This window comes from Dermacentor variabilis, chromosome 8, assembly GCF_050947875.1.
Source record: "Dermacentor variabilis isolate Ectoservices chromosome 8, ASM5094787v1, whole genome shotgun sequence".
Taxonomy (NCBI): domain Eukaryota; kingdom Metazoa; phylum Arthropoda; class Arachnida; order Ixodida; family Ixodidae; genus Dermacentor; species Dermacentor variabilis.
In genome coordinates this window covers 154,044,784-154,065,591 of record NC_134575.1, presented here as the reverse complement: position 1 = coordinate 154,065,591, position 20,808 = coordinate 154,044,784, and the positions used below count along the sequence as shown (strand labels likewise).

General features: G+C 43.2%; 1 protein-coding gene and 1 pseudogene across 1 annotated transcript in view; both read left to right on the top strand.

Annotated features, from left to right (window-relative positions):
- The window catches only part of Fnta (farnesyl transferase alpha), a 116,159-nt gene that overhangs the window by 61,761 nt on the left and 33,590 nt on the right, over positions 1-20,808 (top strand). The gene's annotated exons all lie outside the window — the stretch shown is intronic.
- On the top strand, positions 16,741-20,373 carry LOC142590791 (uncharacterized; annotated as a pseudogene).

Below are 20,808 nucleotides of genomic sequence, written 5' to 3'. Positions count from 1 at the left end.
ACCGCTCTCATGTGGTATGAAAACCATGAGGACATGTTCACAACTTGAGATCGTTTTGCTGAGGAAGTGCAGAAGTGCTTCGGCAATTCTAACGCAAAGAAGAAACGAGCGGAGCAGACATTGACTCCGAGGGCACAGCTTCCAGGGGAGACATGTAATGTGCGAAACAGACAGACATGAAATGTACGACGGACGTTCTATACGCGATACCGTTCAAATATGGGAAGTCCTGCGTTGCACAAACAGGGAGATGTGTCAATGACCAGGCCCGGGAGCATGAATTGTCTGTAATCAACAAAGGTAATGCGCATTTACCTGCACATTGCATGGTTTGCCTGGCAGGCAGATCCAAGCCACTACTGCGTGAGATAAAGATACTCGGCAGGAGTGGTGATATGTTACCAAGAGATATGTTAGCAAGAGGTATGTTAGCAAATTTTGAAGGCATATCACATAAAAGAGAGAGACACAAGTTGTATTAGTCATACGTCTGTTCTGTTTGACAACGAGATGCAGCTGTTAAAAACGTCACTGTAATCACTCTAGGCAACAATGATCTACGCATGTGCATTTGTTCATTCTCCCTTCCCTGCTGTAAGAATAAAATCAGTTAGAGTTCAGCGCTCGATCTGTCATTTCATACTCTCCCTCCTATGTCTTTATTTTTCTTTTTGGTGCAACAATGTATTCATTAGAAACATGTACCACATATACAGAAGAAATTTTGAAGTTGTGCCAGATAGTGAATCCCAGGATGCCTGACGAGGACAAAAGTTGGACACGTTCTTAAGGGGATAGCCGAAGAAGTGTACAATTTCCTGATTGACAAAGAGAACCTGAACTCCGTGTCTAAAATAATGCAGCACTGTCGCACATTTCAAATGCTGAAGATGCAATGGATAGCTCCGAAGTTTGGCCGTCTGTCGAATGACCCAACAGTGGCCAGTGTCGATACAATGCCGCCTACTGACCTCTCGTTGACAATGTGGCAGATTGTAAGAGAAGAATTACTTCGATATCAGCAAATCTCTCATTGCCCCGGTGGCTTTCAGGACAGCTATGCAACAGAAATGGAACGCACACAAACGCCGGCTGCTCCGGCCGCTTGGCAGCCCTCAGTAAATGCAGCAGGTTTCGTTGATCGTTGATGAATACCAAAGAACACTACGAACTGGGTACTCATATCGACCACCCTCCAATTATGAACGCCGTTTTCGCTCGTCGTGTTTCTCCCAACGAACGTCGACTGGCTACGTCCCCATGAAGATCAATCATCATCATCATCCGCCTGGCTACGCCCACTGCACGGCAAAGGCCTCTCCTATACTTCTCCAACTACCCCGGTCATGTGCTAATTGTGGCCATGTTCTCCCTGCAAACGTCGTAATCTCATCCGTCCAGGTAACTTTCTGCCGCCCCCTGCTACGCTTCCCTTCTCTTGGAATCCAGTCCGTAAGCCTTAATGACACCTGCCGTGGTTGCTCAGTGGCTATGGTGTTGCGCTGCTGAGCACGTGGTCGCGGGATCGAATCCCGGCCACGGCGGCTACATTGTGATGGGGGCGAAATGCCAAAACACCCATGTACTTAGATTTAGGTGCACGTTAAAGAACCCCAGGTGGTCGAAATTTCCGGAGTCCTCCACTACAGCGTGCCTCATAATCAGAAAGCGGTTTTGGCACGTAAAACCCCATAAGTTAATTTAATTTTAAGCCTTAATGACCATTACACTCCTCATTACACTCCCCACCCATGCCCATTTCTTTTTCTTGATTTCAAATAAGATGTCATTAACTCGCGTTTGTTCCCTCACCCAGTGTGCTTTCTTCTTATCCCTTAACTTTACACCTATCATTCTTCTTTCCATAGCTTGTTGCGTCGTCCTCAATTTAAGTAGAACCCTTTTCATAAGCCTCCAGGTTTCTGCCCCGTAGGTGAGTACTGGTAAGACAAAGCTCTTATACACTTTTCTTTTGAGGCATAATGTCAACCTGCTGTTCATGATCTGAGAACGCCTGCCGCACGCACCCTAGCCCATTCTTATTCTTCTGATTATTTGTCTCATGAACCGGATTCGCGATTACTAATTGCCCTAAGTAGATCTATTCCCTTGCCACTTTCAGTGCCTCGCTACCTATCGTAAACTGCTGTTCTCTTCCGAGACTGTTCAACATTACTTTAGTTTTCTGCAGATTAATTTTTAAACCCACTGTTCTGCTTTGCCTCTCCAGGTCAATGACCATGCATTGCGATTGGTCCCCTGAGTTACTAAGCAAAGCAATATGATCAATGAATCGCAAGTTGCTATGGTATTCTCCATTAACTCTTATCCCCAATTCTTCCCAATCCAGGTCTCTGAATACCTCTTGTGAACACGCTGTGAATAGCATTAGAGAGATCGTGTCTCCCTGCCTGACGCCCTTCTTTATTGGGATTTTGTTGCTTTCTTTATAGAGTTCTTTATGGAGGACTATGGTGGCTGTGGAGCCGCTATAGATATCTTCCAGTATATATTTACATACGGCTCGGCTACACCCTGATTCCGTAATGCCTGCATGACTGCTGAGGTTTCAACTGAATCAAACGCTTTCTCGTAATCAATGAAAGCTATATATAAGGCTTGGTTATATTCCGTACATTCCTTTATCACCTGATTGATAGTGTGAATATGGTCTATTGTTGAGTAGCCTTTAGGAAATCCTGCCTGCTCCTTTGGTTGACAGAAGTCTAAGGTGTTCCCGATTCTATTTGCGATTACCTTAGTGAATACTTTGTAGGCAACGAACAGTAAGCTGATCGGTATATAATTTTTCAAGTCTTTGGCATCCCCTTTTTTATGAATTAAGACTATGTTGGCGTTCTTCCAAGATTCCGGTACGCTCGAGGTCATGAGGCATTTCGTATGCAGGGCGGCCAGTTTTTCTAAAACAATCTGCCCACCATCCTTCAACAAATCTGTTGTTACCTGGTTGTCCCCAGCTGCCTTCCCCCTTTGCATAGCTCCCAAGGCTTTCTTTACTTCTTCCAGCGTTACTTTTGGGATGTCAAATTCCTCTAGACTATTCTCTCTTCCATTATCGTCGTGGGTGCCACTGGTACGGCATAAATTTAATTTTAAGATTCTTTTTATTTCTACAAGAGAAAAAGGCCCGGGACAAAAAGCTGCCTTGGAGCAGCTTGACGGGGTCCGGGGCCCATTTACAATATGGCAGCAGTGAAGGGGGTAAAAATAGAATTTCACATACATCAGGAATCAAGGAACCATGCACAATGCAGAATTACAATTAAACTTAATGTAGGACAAAAGTAAAATTTAAATATACAATGCACTGAGAAGCAAAAAAAAATCGTGAAACAACGTTTTAGCAGAAAAAGGTTTAAAACATAATTACTATTCAACTCTACGATATAGTAAATGAAGTTCAAACACAATACATAGCAAGATTCTTCTTTTTATACCATGGCAAAAAACACAAAAAGAATACCCTAATTGGGGTTTGAGCCAACCACATGCTTAAAAAATTGCTGAACAATTATTTTTTTGTTTAGGTTCATATTTTCCTTGTACCATTTGTTTGTGTTAAGGCTGTTCGGAACCAGGAAATGCAACATTTGGGAGCCATATGTCATGCAAAGTCGGGGTAGGTGCCATTTCTCTTTGTGTCTGGTGCTTGTATGAGTGTGCGTTTGTGTCGCCGATGACAGTGTGATTATGAACTTAGTCCAAGGTAAGCTCAAGTTATTCAAGGCGCGAAGTATGGTAAATGACACTAGATGTTGGATGGGAGGTATTCTATGTTTAATAAACAATGGTCTGGTATGAGCCAGAAACTATGCGGAGAGCTTTTTTTTTGCAGAAGTAGTAATAGTTGGTTTAGATGCACGCGAGCTGCAGTTCCCCATACAATATGACAGTAGCTTATTTCAGAATGGAATAATGAATGATATATTAATTTTTTTATTTTCACAGGAAACAAGTTGCGACCTCGTGAAAGAGTTGCTACAGATTTTGACAAGCTTAAAAAAGATAATGGAAGTGATCAGCCCATTTAATATGTTCGTCAAATATCACGCCAAGAGATTTATATTTACTTCCGATTTCAATAGCGTAGTCCCCAATAAGCAGTGGGATTGATATCGTAACTTTCCGATTTATCGAACGAAAAATAACTGCCTTTGTTTTATTATAATTAATATTTAAGTTGTTTACATGTCACCAGTTATGGAGGCTTTCTAATATGATGTTCGCTTCAGGCAGGAGCTCATTCACTGAATTTCCAGATAAAAATAGACTAGTGTCATCGGCATATATTATAAATTTAGCTTTCTTGGAGATATGGACAAGATCGTTTATATACGCGTTAAAAAGAAGCCGGACGTAAGATGCTGCCTTGTGGTACTCCGCGTCTTATATATTCAAAACTGGAGCTACAACCATCGACACATACAGATTGCTGCCACTTTTCAAGGTATGACATCAGCTTAAGCGAATTGCCTCTTATACCATATGCATAAAGTTTATCTAAAAGAATGTTATGATTAATACAGTCAAATGCTTTGCTGAAATCAATAAAAATGCCCAGTGTTAGAAGTTTATTTTTAATGTTTGCAAAATTAGTTCTTTTTGTTTAAGTAGTGCAGATTCCGTAGATAAGCCTTGTCTAAAACCAAATTGGGAATATGTGAATGGGCAATTATCATTAAAGTAAATTTCTAAACGCTTAAGCAAAATTTTTTCTAGTGGTTTCGAGGAAATTGGCAGAATTGATATTAGTCAATAGTTGCCCATATCTTGTGTCATCCTAGATTTTGGATAGCAGTCATTTTGGCTAGCTTTAGTCTGTCTGGGAAGGCAGAGGAGGAAATCAATAGGATAAATATATACGATAAGTGAGGTGCAAGAAGGTCAGCTACAAATTTAATTAGTTTTACTCACAGACCCTCTGTGTGAAGGCTGGAGCTATTCTTCAAGGCCATTAGCGTAGCAAGACCTTCGAATGGAGGGGTAGGGTGGAGAAAAAAAGTCAGGTGTTTGTACAGAAATTAGGCAGGTAGCATCTTTGTTGTAGTCTGTTTTAGGGAGACCAATAAAGTGTTTATTAAAGCTATCCGCTAGTTCAGTACCCATTAAGGTTACACCATTTATTGTAAGACCTCCTATAGAATTGGAGGGCTTGGGCATGTTAATGACTGCATTTATTGTTTTCCAAACTAATTTTGCATCCCAGCGGCCGTCTTTATCAAATATATTCGTATAATATTCCTTACGCACCTTGAACAACTCACTCTTTAATTTATTTCTGAACTGTTTGAAGGCAGTCAGGTCGGCCAAATCTCAGCTGGATAAAAATTTTTGATACATCTCGTCTTTCTTTTTTATCTGTTTATAAAGAGACGGCGTAATCCATGGTTTTCTAATTTCTTTTAGATTGGCGCTTTGTGGACCACGGGAAACGTGCATCATATATTTGACGAAATTTATTCATAAATATATTGTACACTTCGTCGTCACTTCTATAAGTATAAATTGCGGACCAGTCAGCACTGTTTACCATTTCTCTAAATTTATTAAGATTTGTGTCATTAATTGACTGATAGGTAGTAAGGGCTTTTCTAGTGAAAGTTGAGTCTTTGTACAACCAACATAAAAACTGGGCAGTGGTTGTTAAGGTCGGACGACAATGTACCAGCACATTCGACAGTAGTGTCTGCGCTCACGACATATAAATGTATAGTTGTCTGGCTGGAAGCAGTAATTCTTGTCGGAGACACTATTACATTTGTAAAACCAATGGATTAAATTATGTTGGCAAGACTAAGTGATGTGTAATAATCTTCAGCTATATTTATATTGAAATCGCCACCCGAGACCACAATATAACGGTTAATAGAAAAAAAAAATTCTAGAAATTTGTTAGCATAATTGAGAAACTGGTCATTGTTTCCGTTCGGGAGGCCTATAGACTACCGATAAGATTGGGTTATGACGTAATGGGAGAATTTCATAGTCATTTGTTATAACTGAAAATTCATCAACAAGCTCGAATGCGTAACAAGATTTAATATAGACTGCCAGGCTGCTCCCTCGGTCCCCTCTGTTCAAGAAAAAGCGCGAGAATGATTCCATCGAGATGAGATCATTTTCTTGTGCACACCATGTTTCATTCAGTAAACATGAAACAATCAAAAGATGCCAGAAGATTATGTATCAGCTGATCCAGTTGCTCGTGTTTATGCCTCATTGAGTGAATGTTTAAGTGCAACGCTGAGAACAAAGCTTTATTTTTCATACTAGATCCCAGTTCACAGGGGGCAAACACGTTCAAAATACCAATTGACTGTCATCAAGAAATGATAAAAAAAAAAGTATGTGAGCATACGGGAAATGGTTGGCAAGTGCAACATTTGTAACTGCAAAGCCGAGTTCTTGCGAACATAAGCAGATATCTCTGGTACAGTAACAATAACCATGTGGGGCTGCCAAATTGTACAATATAAAATTGGGCAATTAAATGATGCTTCATCACAACTGAAACTGTTTACTGCCACAACCTTAAACACAGGGACACAGTAACGTAATATGACGCAATTTGTTTTGGGTATAATATCCTTACAAGCAATGCACAAGGGTATGACAAAACTTCTACAGAATAAACATGTCGCACTGCAAGTGCGCTTGGTTTCAGAAGCATAGACATGTGACATGTTTTCAAACGTTACCATTTCTACGCAAGTGACACCTTTTGCTTTAGACAATATCTGATGATGCAGTAAGCATGCAGTTCTGATTGTGGGCGTATCATCGGTTTGACGAGCAAAGATTTTACCATTGCGCACCCAAACATGCTTCCATTTGGCTTGGCGCTTCTGTGCAGTTGCCTCGCCCAGAAGGCGCTTGAGTTCAGGGCAAAGGTGCTCATTAACAAAAATTTACATGTCGGAATCAAAACCAATGTTAGAGCATACCAATTTTGCAGCACACGCTTTCTGAAGAAAAGCCTCACGGACCTTCTTCTGAATGAACTGCACCAGTATATGTTTTACTGCCGAGTTTGCTGTCGGGACACGGTGAATTACGTCAATGTCAGTTGGCAAAGTAGAGGCATTCACTTTTGCTGCAATTCTACCTATTATCTCGGTTAGGTTCTCTGGCATGTTGCAAGGAACACATTAAATTTCAACATTTGTGTTTCGAGAGTATTGTTTGGCATGGTGGAGATGAATTTCCTGAGCCTTCAACTGCCGTGCAATATCACTGCAACGACTTTCAAGTTGAACGTTCGCCTCTTTCAGTTCTTTGTTCTCCATTTTCATTTTATCATACTCTTAACTAATGAACGTAAGGCTGTCTTCACCTCCCTCATTTCTTTCCGAAAATCTCTGTCAAATGTGTCACTAAAATCTTTAAACTCTGCATGAAGTTCATGTTTCAGTTCCTCAAAAAGAGCCCTGATTTCTTTAGACATTGCACTGCATATACATCGTGGCAGCAGAAGCAACAGCAGGAAACCAAACAAAAAAATAATTTCAGTAAGATAAGGCATCACAGACTTGCGTGGAAGAAGCACACGATTGTGAGTACGTCTAAATCTCTATAGAACTCCTCAGCCACTTGAACTTATCTTATCCATATTAGTAATGGCATTGCCGGCTTTGTCTCTTAATGCATACATCTGATTCTTGCCTATTCCTAGTTTCTTCTTCACTGCTTTGAGGTTTCCTCCGTTCCTGAGAGCATGCTCAATTCTATCCTTATTATACTTCCTTATGTCAGCTATCTTACGCTTGTTGATTAACTTGCAAAGTTCTGCCAGTTCTATTCTAGCTGCAGGGTTAGAGGCTTTCATACATTGGCGTTTCTTAATCAAATCTTTTGTCTCCTGCGATAGCTTGCTGGTATCCTGTCTAATGGAGTTACCACCGACTTCTATTGCACATTATTCCTTAATGATGGCCATAAGATTGTCGTTCATCTTCAACACTAAGGTTCTCTTCCTGAGTTAAAGCCGAATACCTGTTCTGTAGCTTGAACCGTAATTCCTCTATTTTCCTTTCTGTCTATTTCATTTCTAGTCCCGCCATTCAGGCTCCTCAACGTCTGCTTTCAGCTATCCCGCTTGTGAAAGAAGGTTCTCATTATCTGCAAATTATTCTGTTCTGCAAACTCAACTAATAACTCTCCCCTGCTATTCCTAGAACCTATGCCATATTCCCCCACTGATTTGTCTCCAGCCTGCTTCTTGCCTATCCTGGCATTAAAGTCACCCATCAATATAATGTATTTTGTTTTGACTTTACCCATCGCCGACCCCACGTCTTCATAGAACCTTCCGAATTCATGGTCGTCATAACTAGATGTAGGCGCGTAGACCTGTACGAGCTTCAATTTGTACCTTTCACAACAAGACCTCCCACCTTCTCAATAATGCTATAAAATTCCGGTATGTTAACCAGCTATATTCTTATTAATCAGTAATCCAACTCCTAGTTCTCGTTTCTCCACTAAGCCCCGGTAGCACAGGGCGTGCCCGCCTTTTAGTACTGTATATGCTTCTTTTGTCCTCCTAACTTCACTGAGCCCTATTATATCCCATTTAATGCCTGCTAATTCCTTCAATAGCACTGCTAGACTCGCCTCACCAGATAACGTTCTAGCGTTAAACGTTGCCAGGTTCACATTTCAATGGTGGCCTGTCTGGATCCAGACATTCTTAGCACCCTCTGCTGCGTCACAGGTCTGTCGCCGTGGTCAGTTGCTTCTGAGCCGCTAGGTACTGAGGGCTGAGGTTCGATTGTTGTATTCATATAGGAAGTTGTGGCCAAGTGCTGCACCAGGGTGGCCAATCCTGCTCTGGTGACGGAGTGCGTTACCGGTTCTGATCACCGAGATCAGGCCGCACTCCAGGCCTGTTTATGCAATTTTATCAACACGCGGATTTCTTTTTTAGTCTGGTGGAAAATTACGCGGCACCGGGATTCAAACCATGGTTCTCTTGCATGCGAGGCGGATGCTCTACATCTACCAGAGCAATACTACCATTCGATTCCTTCTGAGAGGCCTGGTTACTCTGAGCTGCTGCAGGTTTCTCGACCCCTTCCGGTGTGCTATAGCTGTGGCGTACCGGGTAACATCTCGTGCTTTTGCAACTACTGCTCTTCATACCAGCGAAAGCCCTAGAACATGTCTTCGCAGCCTTTCGAGCGCCCATTCTCTACGCCTTTGCCACCACGCACACCTACCGGTTTACACTACAGCTTGCCAGCTTCTGAGCGAAGCTCAACGCCGCCACGAGTTCCCCATGCTCCACGATCTCCATTGATGCAGTGACGCATGCAGTCACTGCTGCCAGAAAACTAGTGGCAACATACCATGCACTATTGACAGATATACCCCCGTCAGTGTTTATGTTCAAGAACAAAGTTCAGGTACTTGTTGATGACGTACCTACCATGGCACTTGCAGATACAGGCGCGACAATATCGGTGATGAATGTCAATTTTAAGAGGCTTCTTGGACTAAAAGTGATGTTTTCTTTAAGCCGTGGTGTGACATTCCGCGGTGCGAGCGATGACGCGTTGTGTCCTGTGCGAGTCTGTACTGCGGACGTGTTCTTGTGTGGCAAAGTGTTTCCCACAGAATTCGCGGTTATTACACGATTGACACATGATGCTATTTTGGGTATCAATTTTTCGCAGGAGTGTGGGGTAACTGTTGACTGTAGAAGTTTACACCTTTCCCTCTGCGGTAGTTTTCCAGCTGCGCTCTTGGAGAATTCATCATGTGATGCATGCATCTTTGTCATCTCCGAGGACACAGTCATTCTTGCATTTTCTGCTGTGTGCGTTCCAGTAACCTCTTTTTGTAAAGACCTTGCTGTGTTCTGTGCCACACTTGAATCGATTCAGTTGGCTTGTGTGAAAAAAAAAATTTTTTTTAGTTCCCCATTGCGTGTTGTCTGTAGTTCAAGGACGCGCAAGTGTGTGGGCCATTAACAGTTAAATGGAGCCTGCAGTGTTGCCTCGAGGCATGAAACGTATTCAAACCCGAATCCTCTATGGCGCTGGCTGTGTTTTTTGCTGCTACAAGCAAGAATAAACATCTAGATTCTCAAGCTTCAGAAGGTTCACAACTTCTACAAATACAAGCGCCTGGCAGATTCTGGTTACCCGATGTGTATGCTCACCTCTGTCGCAGAGGGCTTAAGCAGGAAGTGCAAAAACGCATCGAATGGAAGAAGTGCCACTGCTAGAGCAAAGAAAGTTGCTGTGGTACCATACATTCATTGCATTTCACATAATTTCAGAAGAATAGTGGCAAAATTGGGGGTGGATGTGGTTCTCTCCGCTCCTGAGCGTCTACAAAAGGTATGCAAACAGGTTAATACAGAGAATAACAAAAAGCATGCATGTTCTACTCAACATCGCAAACAATTTGTAGCCTGCACTCACAATGTTGTCTATGCCATTCCACTTTCGTGCGGAAGAAGGTATGGCGGTCAAACCGGCAGATGCATCAATGAGAGATTAAAAGAGCATCGATACGTCACTATGGCAATCTCGGGTCATTTGGGTATTCATTGCCGAGATTGTTCCTGCAAACCCATGTTTGAAAGTACTGCCATTCTTTATAGGGCTCAAAGCAGGATAACAAGGGAGGTTATGGAAGCCTATGAAATTGCAAAATTACAGAAAAGGTGTGTGAGCAAGCCTTCATCGTCGCTATCTGAAAAAGAGCTATGGTTACTCGGTTTATTTATTTATTTATTTATTTATTTATTTATTTATTGATACTGTTAGCCCAAAGGCTGATAAAGGGTGGAGTAACCATGAAATAAGCTTCAGAGATCGCTACAAACACGAGCGTTACACAAATCAATCCAGAAAATACAACTACTTAGGTGTACCAATATCACACAAGAATATAAGCATTGTATAACAGGCACCGAACATTACAAGCAACAACTGTACCATACAAAATAATATTTTCAACATCACAAACAGAAACTTCGTCAATATCCCGTAGGATCATTTCAATCATGTCATGTTGCACATGCTGCTTATCATTTCACAAAAAAAAGCTAATAATGTGAGAGGATGGTTACATAGAAAAATAGTAGGCCAGTACAGATTTATCAAACTGTTCTGGAGAATCAATTTTCGTTATGCTATGCGGTATCGCATTCCAATCTTCAATCGCTTTAGGAAAGAGGGAGTACTTAAATGAGTCAACCTTTACTGGTATAGGCATATATTGGCCCTCGTGGCTAGACCTAATGGATCGTGATATCCGTGACATTCTCTTTTGTAAGTACCTTTGAGTGTCGAAATTGAAGTGGTTATGTATCATTAAATAAATAAATTTTAGTCTAGCCACTTTTCGCTGCAATAAAAGCTCAGGCAAGTTTAGTTGAAGGAGCATCTCAGTCACAGAATCCGTGTACCTAAATTTTGACATAATAAACCTTGCTGCACGCCTCTGTATTTTTTCAATTTTATTTACTTCATTCTTCTTATACAGATCCCGTATTATGCTAGCATATTCTATCGCGGGACGTACCACTGTCAGATATGCAGTTAGTTTAACATCTCGGGGAGCAAGTTTAAGCCTCCGTCTTAGTGACCAAAGTTTAACCTTGGCGGCATTACATAAATTAGTTATGTGTTTTTTCCAAGATTAGTCATCTGATATCGTAATGCCTAAATACTTGAAGTGGCTCACCTGTTTTATTGGTTTACCATCTAACTTGTAACTGTAATGTAACACATTTCTTGTTTTTCTAGTTATTCGTGCATAAACGGTTTTCTCGTAATTTATTTTCATTTTCCATCATTTGCACCAATTGCTAATTGATTCTAGTGCTCAATCTAATTTAATTGGTCCTCATGACATGAGATTTTAGAGTATATTAAGCAATCATCTGCAAATAAATGAACCATTATCTTATCATTAAGGCTATTTGTCATGTCATTAATATAACATAGAAACAATACAGGTCCTAACACAGATCCTTGAGGGATACCTGATGTTACTTTTAGAATTTTCTATTTGTTTTCTTTCACTTTCACGTACTGCGATTTGTTAGTAAGATATGAAAGAATCCACTTAACTATATTTAAATTAACTCCGATATCAAGTAGTTTACCAATCAAATCTGAGTGTGAAACGTGGTCGAATGCTTTTGATAAATCTAGGCAAATTCCGTCCACCTGACCTGTTTCATTAATTACCTGAGCAAAGTCGTGTACTGTTTCTGCAAGCTGGGTGATAGTGGAGAATCGGCTCCTAAATCTGTGCTGGTTAGAAATAAATATGTTCGAGCTTTCAAGATAGTTAAACAAGCTTTTTGATAAGATATGCTCGAACATCTTGCAGCAAGTACATGTAATTGAAATGGGCCTGTAATTTTGAACTCTATGTTTGTTCCCAGTTTTATGAACTGGCACGGCTCGCGCCATTAACCAATCATTTGGTAAATTGTGCCGTTCAAGAGACGTACGGAAAGTTATCAGCAAATACTTCGCGATCCATTCAGCATATCATCTCCAGAATTCATTAGGGATGCCATCTGGGCTAGGAGACTTTTTCGTTTCTAGATCCAAAAGAAGTCAAAGTATACCTTCTATAGTTAAGGTAATGTCTCGTATGTCTGAACGAGCATTAGTCATTTTTTCGCATATTTCTGCAGGCAATGGCAGGGGAGGGTCAAACACGGAATAGAAAAATTTGTTGTATATATCAGCAATTTGTGCAAAGTCTGTAATTATACATTCATTGCTGGTAACAAATCTCACATCTTCACGGGATGGAGCAAAGTGACACCAAAAACGCTGTGGCGAATCTTTCATAAACCGTGATAAAGTGTGGGAATAGTAATGTTCTTCCGCAGTAGATAATTTTTCCTTTAGTATTATCGAAAGATCTCGAATCTCATTGTGACCTTTATTTTTAATTTTCCTTCTACGTTTTAATTTCTGCTTTAACTGAACGATTTCTCTGTTCACCCAAGGATTTCACTTTTTCACTTTTTTATTTTCATTGGAACATAGTTATGCAAACAGTAATTGACAATACCTCTAAACTTATGCCACAACGTTTTGACCTCAGTTGCTTCATCAAACGTCTCTAATGCCATCTGCAGGTAATCTAGGATGCTGACATCATCTGCTGCAGCAAAATTTCTTACGTGTATTGCTTCTCTGTGAGGCTTGACTGGCAACACTTTTTTTATGAACAGTAGGACAAGATTGTGGTCTTAAAGTCCATCGTGAACAGAAACGGCATAATCAGTAATCCTGCTATCTATAAATACAAGGTCAAGCACTGACTGTGTAGTTGGTCCAATTCTAGTTGCTTCATTAACAACCTGCATAAGATCTCTGCTAAATACCATGTCAAATGAAGCATCACAGTGTTTCAAGTCTGCCGAGCCAGTCTGCCGCAGATCTTAACGAATATCTGGCATGTTAAAATCACTTGCTATAATGAGACGCATGTTTTCAGATACATTGTCTTTCAAAAAGTCGTGAATTGATTTTAGAAAGGCAAGAGGGGCATTAGGAGGCCTATAAACAGCACCAATTACGCAAGGAGAGCCACACAGCATTGATTTACACCAAATGCTTTCGTTATCGGGACATTCGCGTATCATCACAAGCTCAATATCTTTCTCATGAACAATCGCTACGCCACCACCATGAGTTTCACGATCCTTGCGGATAATTTGTAAGAGGGGGGGTACTATTTCGCTGTCGCCTATGTCCAAGCGCAACCAGGTTTCAGTCACAATGACAGTATCGGGTTTATACAGAAAAAGAAGGTGTTCAAATTCAGTGGTTTTGTTCACTAGGCTGCGAGCATTAATATTTATTAGCATGAAATCTCGAGCTTGGTTTCTACAGTGTCGTTCAGACTCATGTGCAGTTGTGTTTTTCTTGCTTGTTTTTATTCTACAAGGCTGCGCATCGTTCCATGCATACAAATCGTCGATAACAATCTTGTCTACACGAGTCGAACCTTTAGGCCCCGTTCCCTTCCTGCTTTCGCACTTTCCCAGCGTGTTTATAGAATAATCCAGGGTTCGCACAGCCCCTTGAAACCCTTGAATATCCTTGATATTGACAGTATAAGTTCAAGGGCCCTTGAAACTACTTGAATACCCGTGAGCTCCTTTTAATCCTTGAAAATCCCGTGGGATTTGTTCCGATAGAGAAAATTAACGACGTACCTCTGCAAGTCATGCTGATTTTAAAGGCCCTTTCACTTACGAATGCCCATGAGAACAAGCTGTGTTGACTAGAGGGCGACATCAAGAAGTTTTTGTTTTAAATCCCGCAGCCCCTACGTCGTCTGGCAACTAATATGCATCGGAAATCGAATCCAATCCAATGCGAGGCATATCGCTCGGTCGGTTACAGTGCCTAGAACAGCCTAGAATATACTCTAGTGCACCATCCACCGAGCGTCTGCAACGCGCGACGTTGGCATGGGCAGTGATGCCTGCCGCCGCGGGCCACCAGACGGCGATGCCTGTCAACACCATGCTAAACCGTGGGGTGTTCGAATGGCATTCGTTTGCGATGCGTTGATTGCAATGCGTAGTTCAGTTCGCGCCTTGCTGCCGCTTTCGTTGCAGTCTTTTCTTCTTGTGAGTGGGTGTTTTGCGTCTATGTGTGCGCTCGTCTGTCAAAAGAAACTTTAAGCAAGTCGCGAAACTGCGATGTCTCAGACAGACGTGGAAAGAAACGGCTCATCACATTACCCAGCGCGTCCGCAGACCCGGAATGTATCGCGGATAGAGACAAAAACATAACAGAGGCAGATCGCCGGGCAAATGGGGAGGCTTGCGTCGTGTCTCGCATGAAGTCCGCCCATGCCTCAGCATGGTCCGGCACAGTCTCGTAGTACAGCGCACCAAGCGGCTGGCGGTAGCAGGCGTCACTCTCGGTGCTACCGCGACACTCGCGCTCGGCGCACTAGTGAGTGCTCTTTTAGGCACTATAGTTGGACTATAGAGGCTAGAAGGTTTTCCTAGTGTCACGACCGGGCCGGCGCAGCTGAAATAACTTGCTATGCGCAGGGCAGATGGCGCTACCGCCCGCTGGCGCGCGGGCGGGCACAAGAGGCCCTTATGGGGGTAGTGCTCTCTGGTTCAGTCGGTTGATCATGTGTGTGCTGCTGTCAATGCCTTGACAAGGCATTAAAGTGCTAAAGACAGTGCAAACTCTGGCACAGGTTCTCTTGTCATTTAGATTCGACACGGACTAGCTGTAACACCGACAGCGTGCCGCGGCAGGAGCAAATGCAAGCGTCACGTCGACCTACTGTGCCGTAAAGAAGCGTAAAAACACATCTTGTACATGATACTGAAAGGAGAAAATGAAGCGGGACAAATTGCAGGGTGGAATGTCTTTATTACACAAGGTTTCATGGCAACAATATACTAATGCCTTTCCTTGTGCGAAGTGCCCTGTGCGAGGCTACCGACAGCGCCTCATTTTCAGCAGCTTTTTTTTTATCGCTGCGCTCTTTGTTTACTGACTTTACAAGAAAATGCATATTAGTCAAAGGCGTAAAACTTCATCACTTCTGCCGTAATTCGACGTCCATGCTCTTCGAAGCTCACACCTTGAAGCTCACGTCCCTGAAGAAAATGCAGAAAGCTGACCATGCTATCTGCGTGTAGCTTATTGCGACTGAAAAACACAGAAAATGCGTCCTCAAGCTTTGCTATGAGCTGTTCAATTGGCCTTGATGGATAAACTAAGCCTCCATGGTCAAAATTTCGAGTAAGCGAGGCACTGTTGTTTGACTCTGCTTGCAAAGACAAAGTGCTGAAACAAGTTGCACATTCAGGGCAAGGAAATCTTTTAAGGATTTTTCTGACAACATACCCAGCTACATAAAAAAAAATTTGTCTGCTGTCACTTTTTTTTTGTCTATACAGCCCTGAGGATCGCTCAGGCTGCTGCGCTCCTCGAGCAGCTCTGCATGCAGCAGAAGCCAAGTTTCCGCCATCCAGTACGTAAATTATCGACAAGTTCAGTTATTCGCGCATTTTTTTCTTTGGGGAGATAAGATAGTTGCAAGAGGGCAGTCACTACTTCTGCAGGCACTTTTGACCCTTTTAGAGGCTTTGCGAGGCTGCCGAAAGCCAGGTTGTTGATAATTATCAAAAACTGCCCCACTATTGGATGATCATTGCAACCGAAGCAGCCGGCACGCAATACCAAATACATTCTCCATCCTGTCTTGGCTTAGGTTTGCGGTCAACAAGTACTTGTATTGCAGGGACGTGGTCAGGTATTTTACAAGCGGCAGTGTGCTTTGCAGCGTTACACGCAGCCCAAGAGCAGTTCCTGCACTTAAAAAGCCGCCACCATGCTGTGCAGCATATTCATCCTATTCCTTGAGAAAAACAATAAACTCATTCAAGAACTGTGCACTTCTTGAATCAGCACGAAGGCCTTTTGATGGGATTCTAGACGACATTATAAAAATTAGTCTTTCCATTAGTTTTACAAACCGTTCTGTCGTTTCGATGTTTCTGACGTTGTCCCTTTGCAAATGTGGATGAGGAGCTGCGGGCTCCTCATCCGCATGAGGATACATTCCAACACCCACAGCTGATCGAACCGCATGCCCCGGGTTGACTTTCTGGAAGCTGCCTCGAAACATGCCTTCACACCAAGGTGCTGCTTTGGAGGAAGGCCTCCGATTTTCTCCTCCAGCACAATAGTTGGGATGGACTGTGTGAGTGCCCGGAGGTCTTTGACGGTCTTGTTGAAAGTTGCTTTTTTTTTTGGGGGGGGGGCCAGAATAAGTCGAGGGATTTTTGCTTCCTTGCATTTATTTGTTTCAAAGTCGCTAGTCGTTTCTTATGCTGCCTGCTGAACTGGTTCAAGATAAGCTTTCTTGAGTATTTGCATCGTAGGCAAGTATTTCATAGCGGACGTCGTCACCATGCAGGGTTTCGAGAAGTACGCTTTTCCATACTGTGTATGCTAGCCAGGTTAGAGAGGCTCAATCTAACAGCCGGGACAAAGTAGCAACTTATCTCGTCCTTTGAACGTAGCGTTCGTCGAAATGCCTTGAGCACATGACACAGGTTTCGTCGATAGCCTTGTCATCTCGCTTTATGTTTCAAGCCCATTCTTGCAAACGATGAAAGTCGGACAGGGCGTGGAACGACACTTTTTCTTTCGACGACTTGTAGCCACCTTTGCAGAGCGGCACGAAACACGTGCGACCTTTTTTGTCGGCATTATCACACGTGCATCGAGAGGCACAAACAAATCACGAACAAATCCCAGCCCGCGTGCACTTGCCAACTGGCTGGGCGAACGGCGCGCCTAGAACAGCGCGGCCAAAGCCGCTCGCCTGGTAGCTGCAGCGCCACCTACGCAGTGCATCCAAACTGGTTTCACAGGGGCCCCTTGAAATGGCGGCCGTTCACGACACTAGGAAAACCTTCTAGCCTCTGTAGTTGGACCGTCTGTCGGCCCAATTGGTCGGCCTCGTGCGCGCCATTTCAGTGAAGTTCGCGTTTGCGTTGTGCGTTTGCTTTGACAAGATGCCAGGCGGGAAGTGCAAGTTTGTCTGCGTGGCTGCAACATACGGACTATCGTCACTGGGTGAGACCGGAACCAAGCGATCCTTATCGAGCAAAGTGCGCAATATGTCAGAAGACGGTCAACATTGCAACGATGGGGGAATCTGCCTTGAAGAGCCACCAGAAAGGCGCGAAGCACCAATCCAAAACTGCAGCAGGTGAGGGCTGCTCATTCGTCGCAAGTTTCGTGCAAGCGGAAAATCTGACGTCCGCGGTTCCTTGTAAGCGTGAAACCACGGCAACTTCCTCTCGGGCTGCGACACTTGACGAAGACTGCAGAAAGCATGAAGCCGTGATCGAAGCCGAGATTTTGTGGACGATGAAAGTTGTGTCGTCACACTACTCCTACAGCTCCAGTGGATCCATTTCCCAGCTATTCCAAAAGATGTTTCCGGATAGCGAGGTCGCGAGAAGCATCACTTGCTCTGAGAAAAAATGTGCGTATGTCGCGTGCCACGGTCTACGCCCATTTTTCACTTCGCAGGTACAACAAATGATGGAGAAGTCTGACAATTTTGTTGTGCTTTTTGACGAAACCTTGAATGAATACCTGCAAAGAAACAACTTGATGTTCACGTCAGATTGTGGAACAACTGTAAGGTGACAACCAGATACCTGACTTCGACATTCATGGGTCACAGCACAGCGGACGAACTTATGCAGAAGTTGACGGAAACACTCGCGTCTTTTCCCCTGAGCAGGATTGTGCAGTTCTCGATGGACGGCCCGAATGTCGACTGGAGTCTTTTCAACAAGTTGCAGCAGCACATGAAGAATGACTTTCAAGTTCTGTGCTTGGATATTGGTTCATGTGGCTTGCACACAGTGCATAATGCTTACAAAGCAGGAATGCATGCGACGAGCTGGCCAGTTGACACCTTTCTGTCGAGCTTATTCGCACTCTTCCATGATGCACCGGCCCGCCATGAAGATTTTGTTGAAGAAACAAGGAGCAAGCCGTTTCCACTTCCTTTCGTACCCCACCGTTGGGTCGAGAACGTGCCAGTACTGGAGAGAGCCCTGGCTATGTGGGAGCATTTGAGGCACTACACCGAAGCAGTGAGCGACCATAGGCTACCCTTGCCGAAATGTAGAGCGTATGAGAACGTCAGTGATTTTCTAAAGGACCAGCTTGCACTTGCGATACTGAACTTTTCCCTAAACGTTGCAATGGTTGTGCAGCCTTTCTTGACTGTTTTTCAGAGTGATTCTCCAAAGACATTTTTTTAGCGAAAGAGCTCGAAACTGTCTTGAGGAGCCTCCTTGCAAGGTTCATGAAGCGCTCGGTGTTGACAGAAGCCACGAGCATCACGAAACTGCTGCGAATTGATGTTCATGATACTGCCAATTACACGTCACTTGAGAAGGTGGACATTGGACGAGTGGCTGAGAAGATCTTAAAGAGTGGAAAAGCGAGTACCAAGTGTGTTTTTGAATTTAGGGGTGAGTGTCGGAAGTTCATTGTGAACATGATCCTGAAAATCATAGAGAGAAGTCCTATTATGTACCCTCTGGTTCGAGGGTTGTCATGTTTCGACCCCAGAGAGATGTCAGAGACAGAAATGTGCCTTGGGGAAGCTGAAAGTTGTTCTTAAGTGTTTAATTGACAGCAAGCTTCTTTCTGAGCACAAGACCGATATTGTGTGTGCACAGTACATTCAGTTCTGCCAAGAAAAATGGCATGAACTGCAAAACTATGAAAGAGGCCAGGAACGCCTTGGCATTCTCTTCGTGCGCCTTTTGAAGCATGACCCGGCGTTCTCGATGTTGTGGGAAGTACTGAAGGTCCTTCTCTTGCTTAGCCATGGGCAGGTGTCAGTAGAAAGAGGTTTCAGTGTAAACAAGCAGATCACGGTCGAAAATATGGCAGAGCTCTCGTATATCTCACAACGAGTCATCTGCGAGGCCGTGAAAACCCACGGTGGGCTGCTTAACGTTCCGCTGTCGAAAGAACTGAAGTCATCAGTGCGCCAAGCCAGGCATAGGTATGCGTTATACATGGACGAACAGAAGAAGCAAGCTGTAGCACAGCAGGTAACCTTGAAGAGAAAAGAACTCGAGCTAGAGCTACAGAGCATTCAAGAGAAGAAGACAAAGCTAAAAAAAACTCTTAAGTGCTTGCAGGAGTCAGCGGATCGCTTTTCGGAAGACGCCGAAGCAAAAAATGACCTGACTTGTCTTGTCAAGGCCAACAGTTTCCGTCGAACAGCCAAAGAAAAAGAAGCGGAGATAACAGCTCTTGAAAGAGAAATTAATGCGAAAATAGGGCTCCTTTCCTAAGTCATGTGAGGAAATAAAATTATGCTAACACGCCTTGAATTCTGCCTTTTTGCATCCTTGAAATGTCCTTGAATTTTCAGCCAAATATTGTGTACGAACCCTGATAATCATCAGAGACAGAAATACCGGTCCCTTTTAACTTTCTGCAGTTCTTGAACACTGCAGCCTTTTCGTTGTAGTCGAAAACCCTCATGATAACTGGGTGTATTTTTCCTTCCTGCTTTATACCCAACCTATGTATTCTTTCCACTGTGGTTATGCTAACATTAAGTCGCTTTCGAAAAAGATCAATTAGCACTTTCTTTTCAATCTTCAGCAGTCTCATTTTCACTTTCCGGAATTCCAAACACTATAAGATTATTTCTACAGCTGCAGTCTTCCAGGTCAGCCATTTTCTCTTGTTGTGCTTCCATGGCGATTGCCATATCCTTCAAGGTTGTTTCAAGGTGGGCAAATCTTTCCTCATACTTCATTACTATTTTCAATGTGCTCTCTACTTCTCTAATTGAGTAGAAAAGGAAGATTGGCCAGCCTTAATTCCTTTTATGTCTTCTCTCATTTCTTTCTGCCCGTCCAGAAGTTTCTGCAGCATATCCTCTACCTTAGGTCCGGAGTTTTGCTCTATATCGACAAGCATGCCATGGCAATATCAACACAAGCTTTGGGGCCTGGCACAACAACAATAAACCTATTGTCACTTTTGAAGCACTTTCCAAACTTACTAACCTGCAAATACAGGACACACAGTTCAGTTGGCTTCATCCTAATAGATATGCTGTGCCCATGAAAAACCTCGGTGCCGACTGCCCTTAAGTAGCCAGCACACTCCATTTTCACAGCGGGGGTGGAGGCTGTCGTCGTTCCATACGCATGTGCCAGTCCGTATATGATAACATCCGAGGATAGCTGCGTGGCATGTT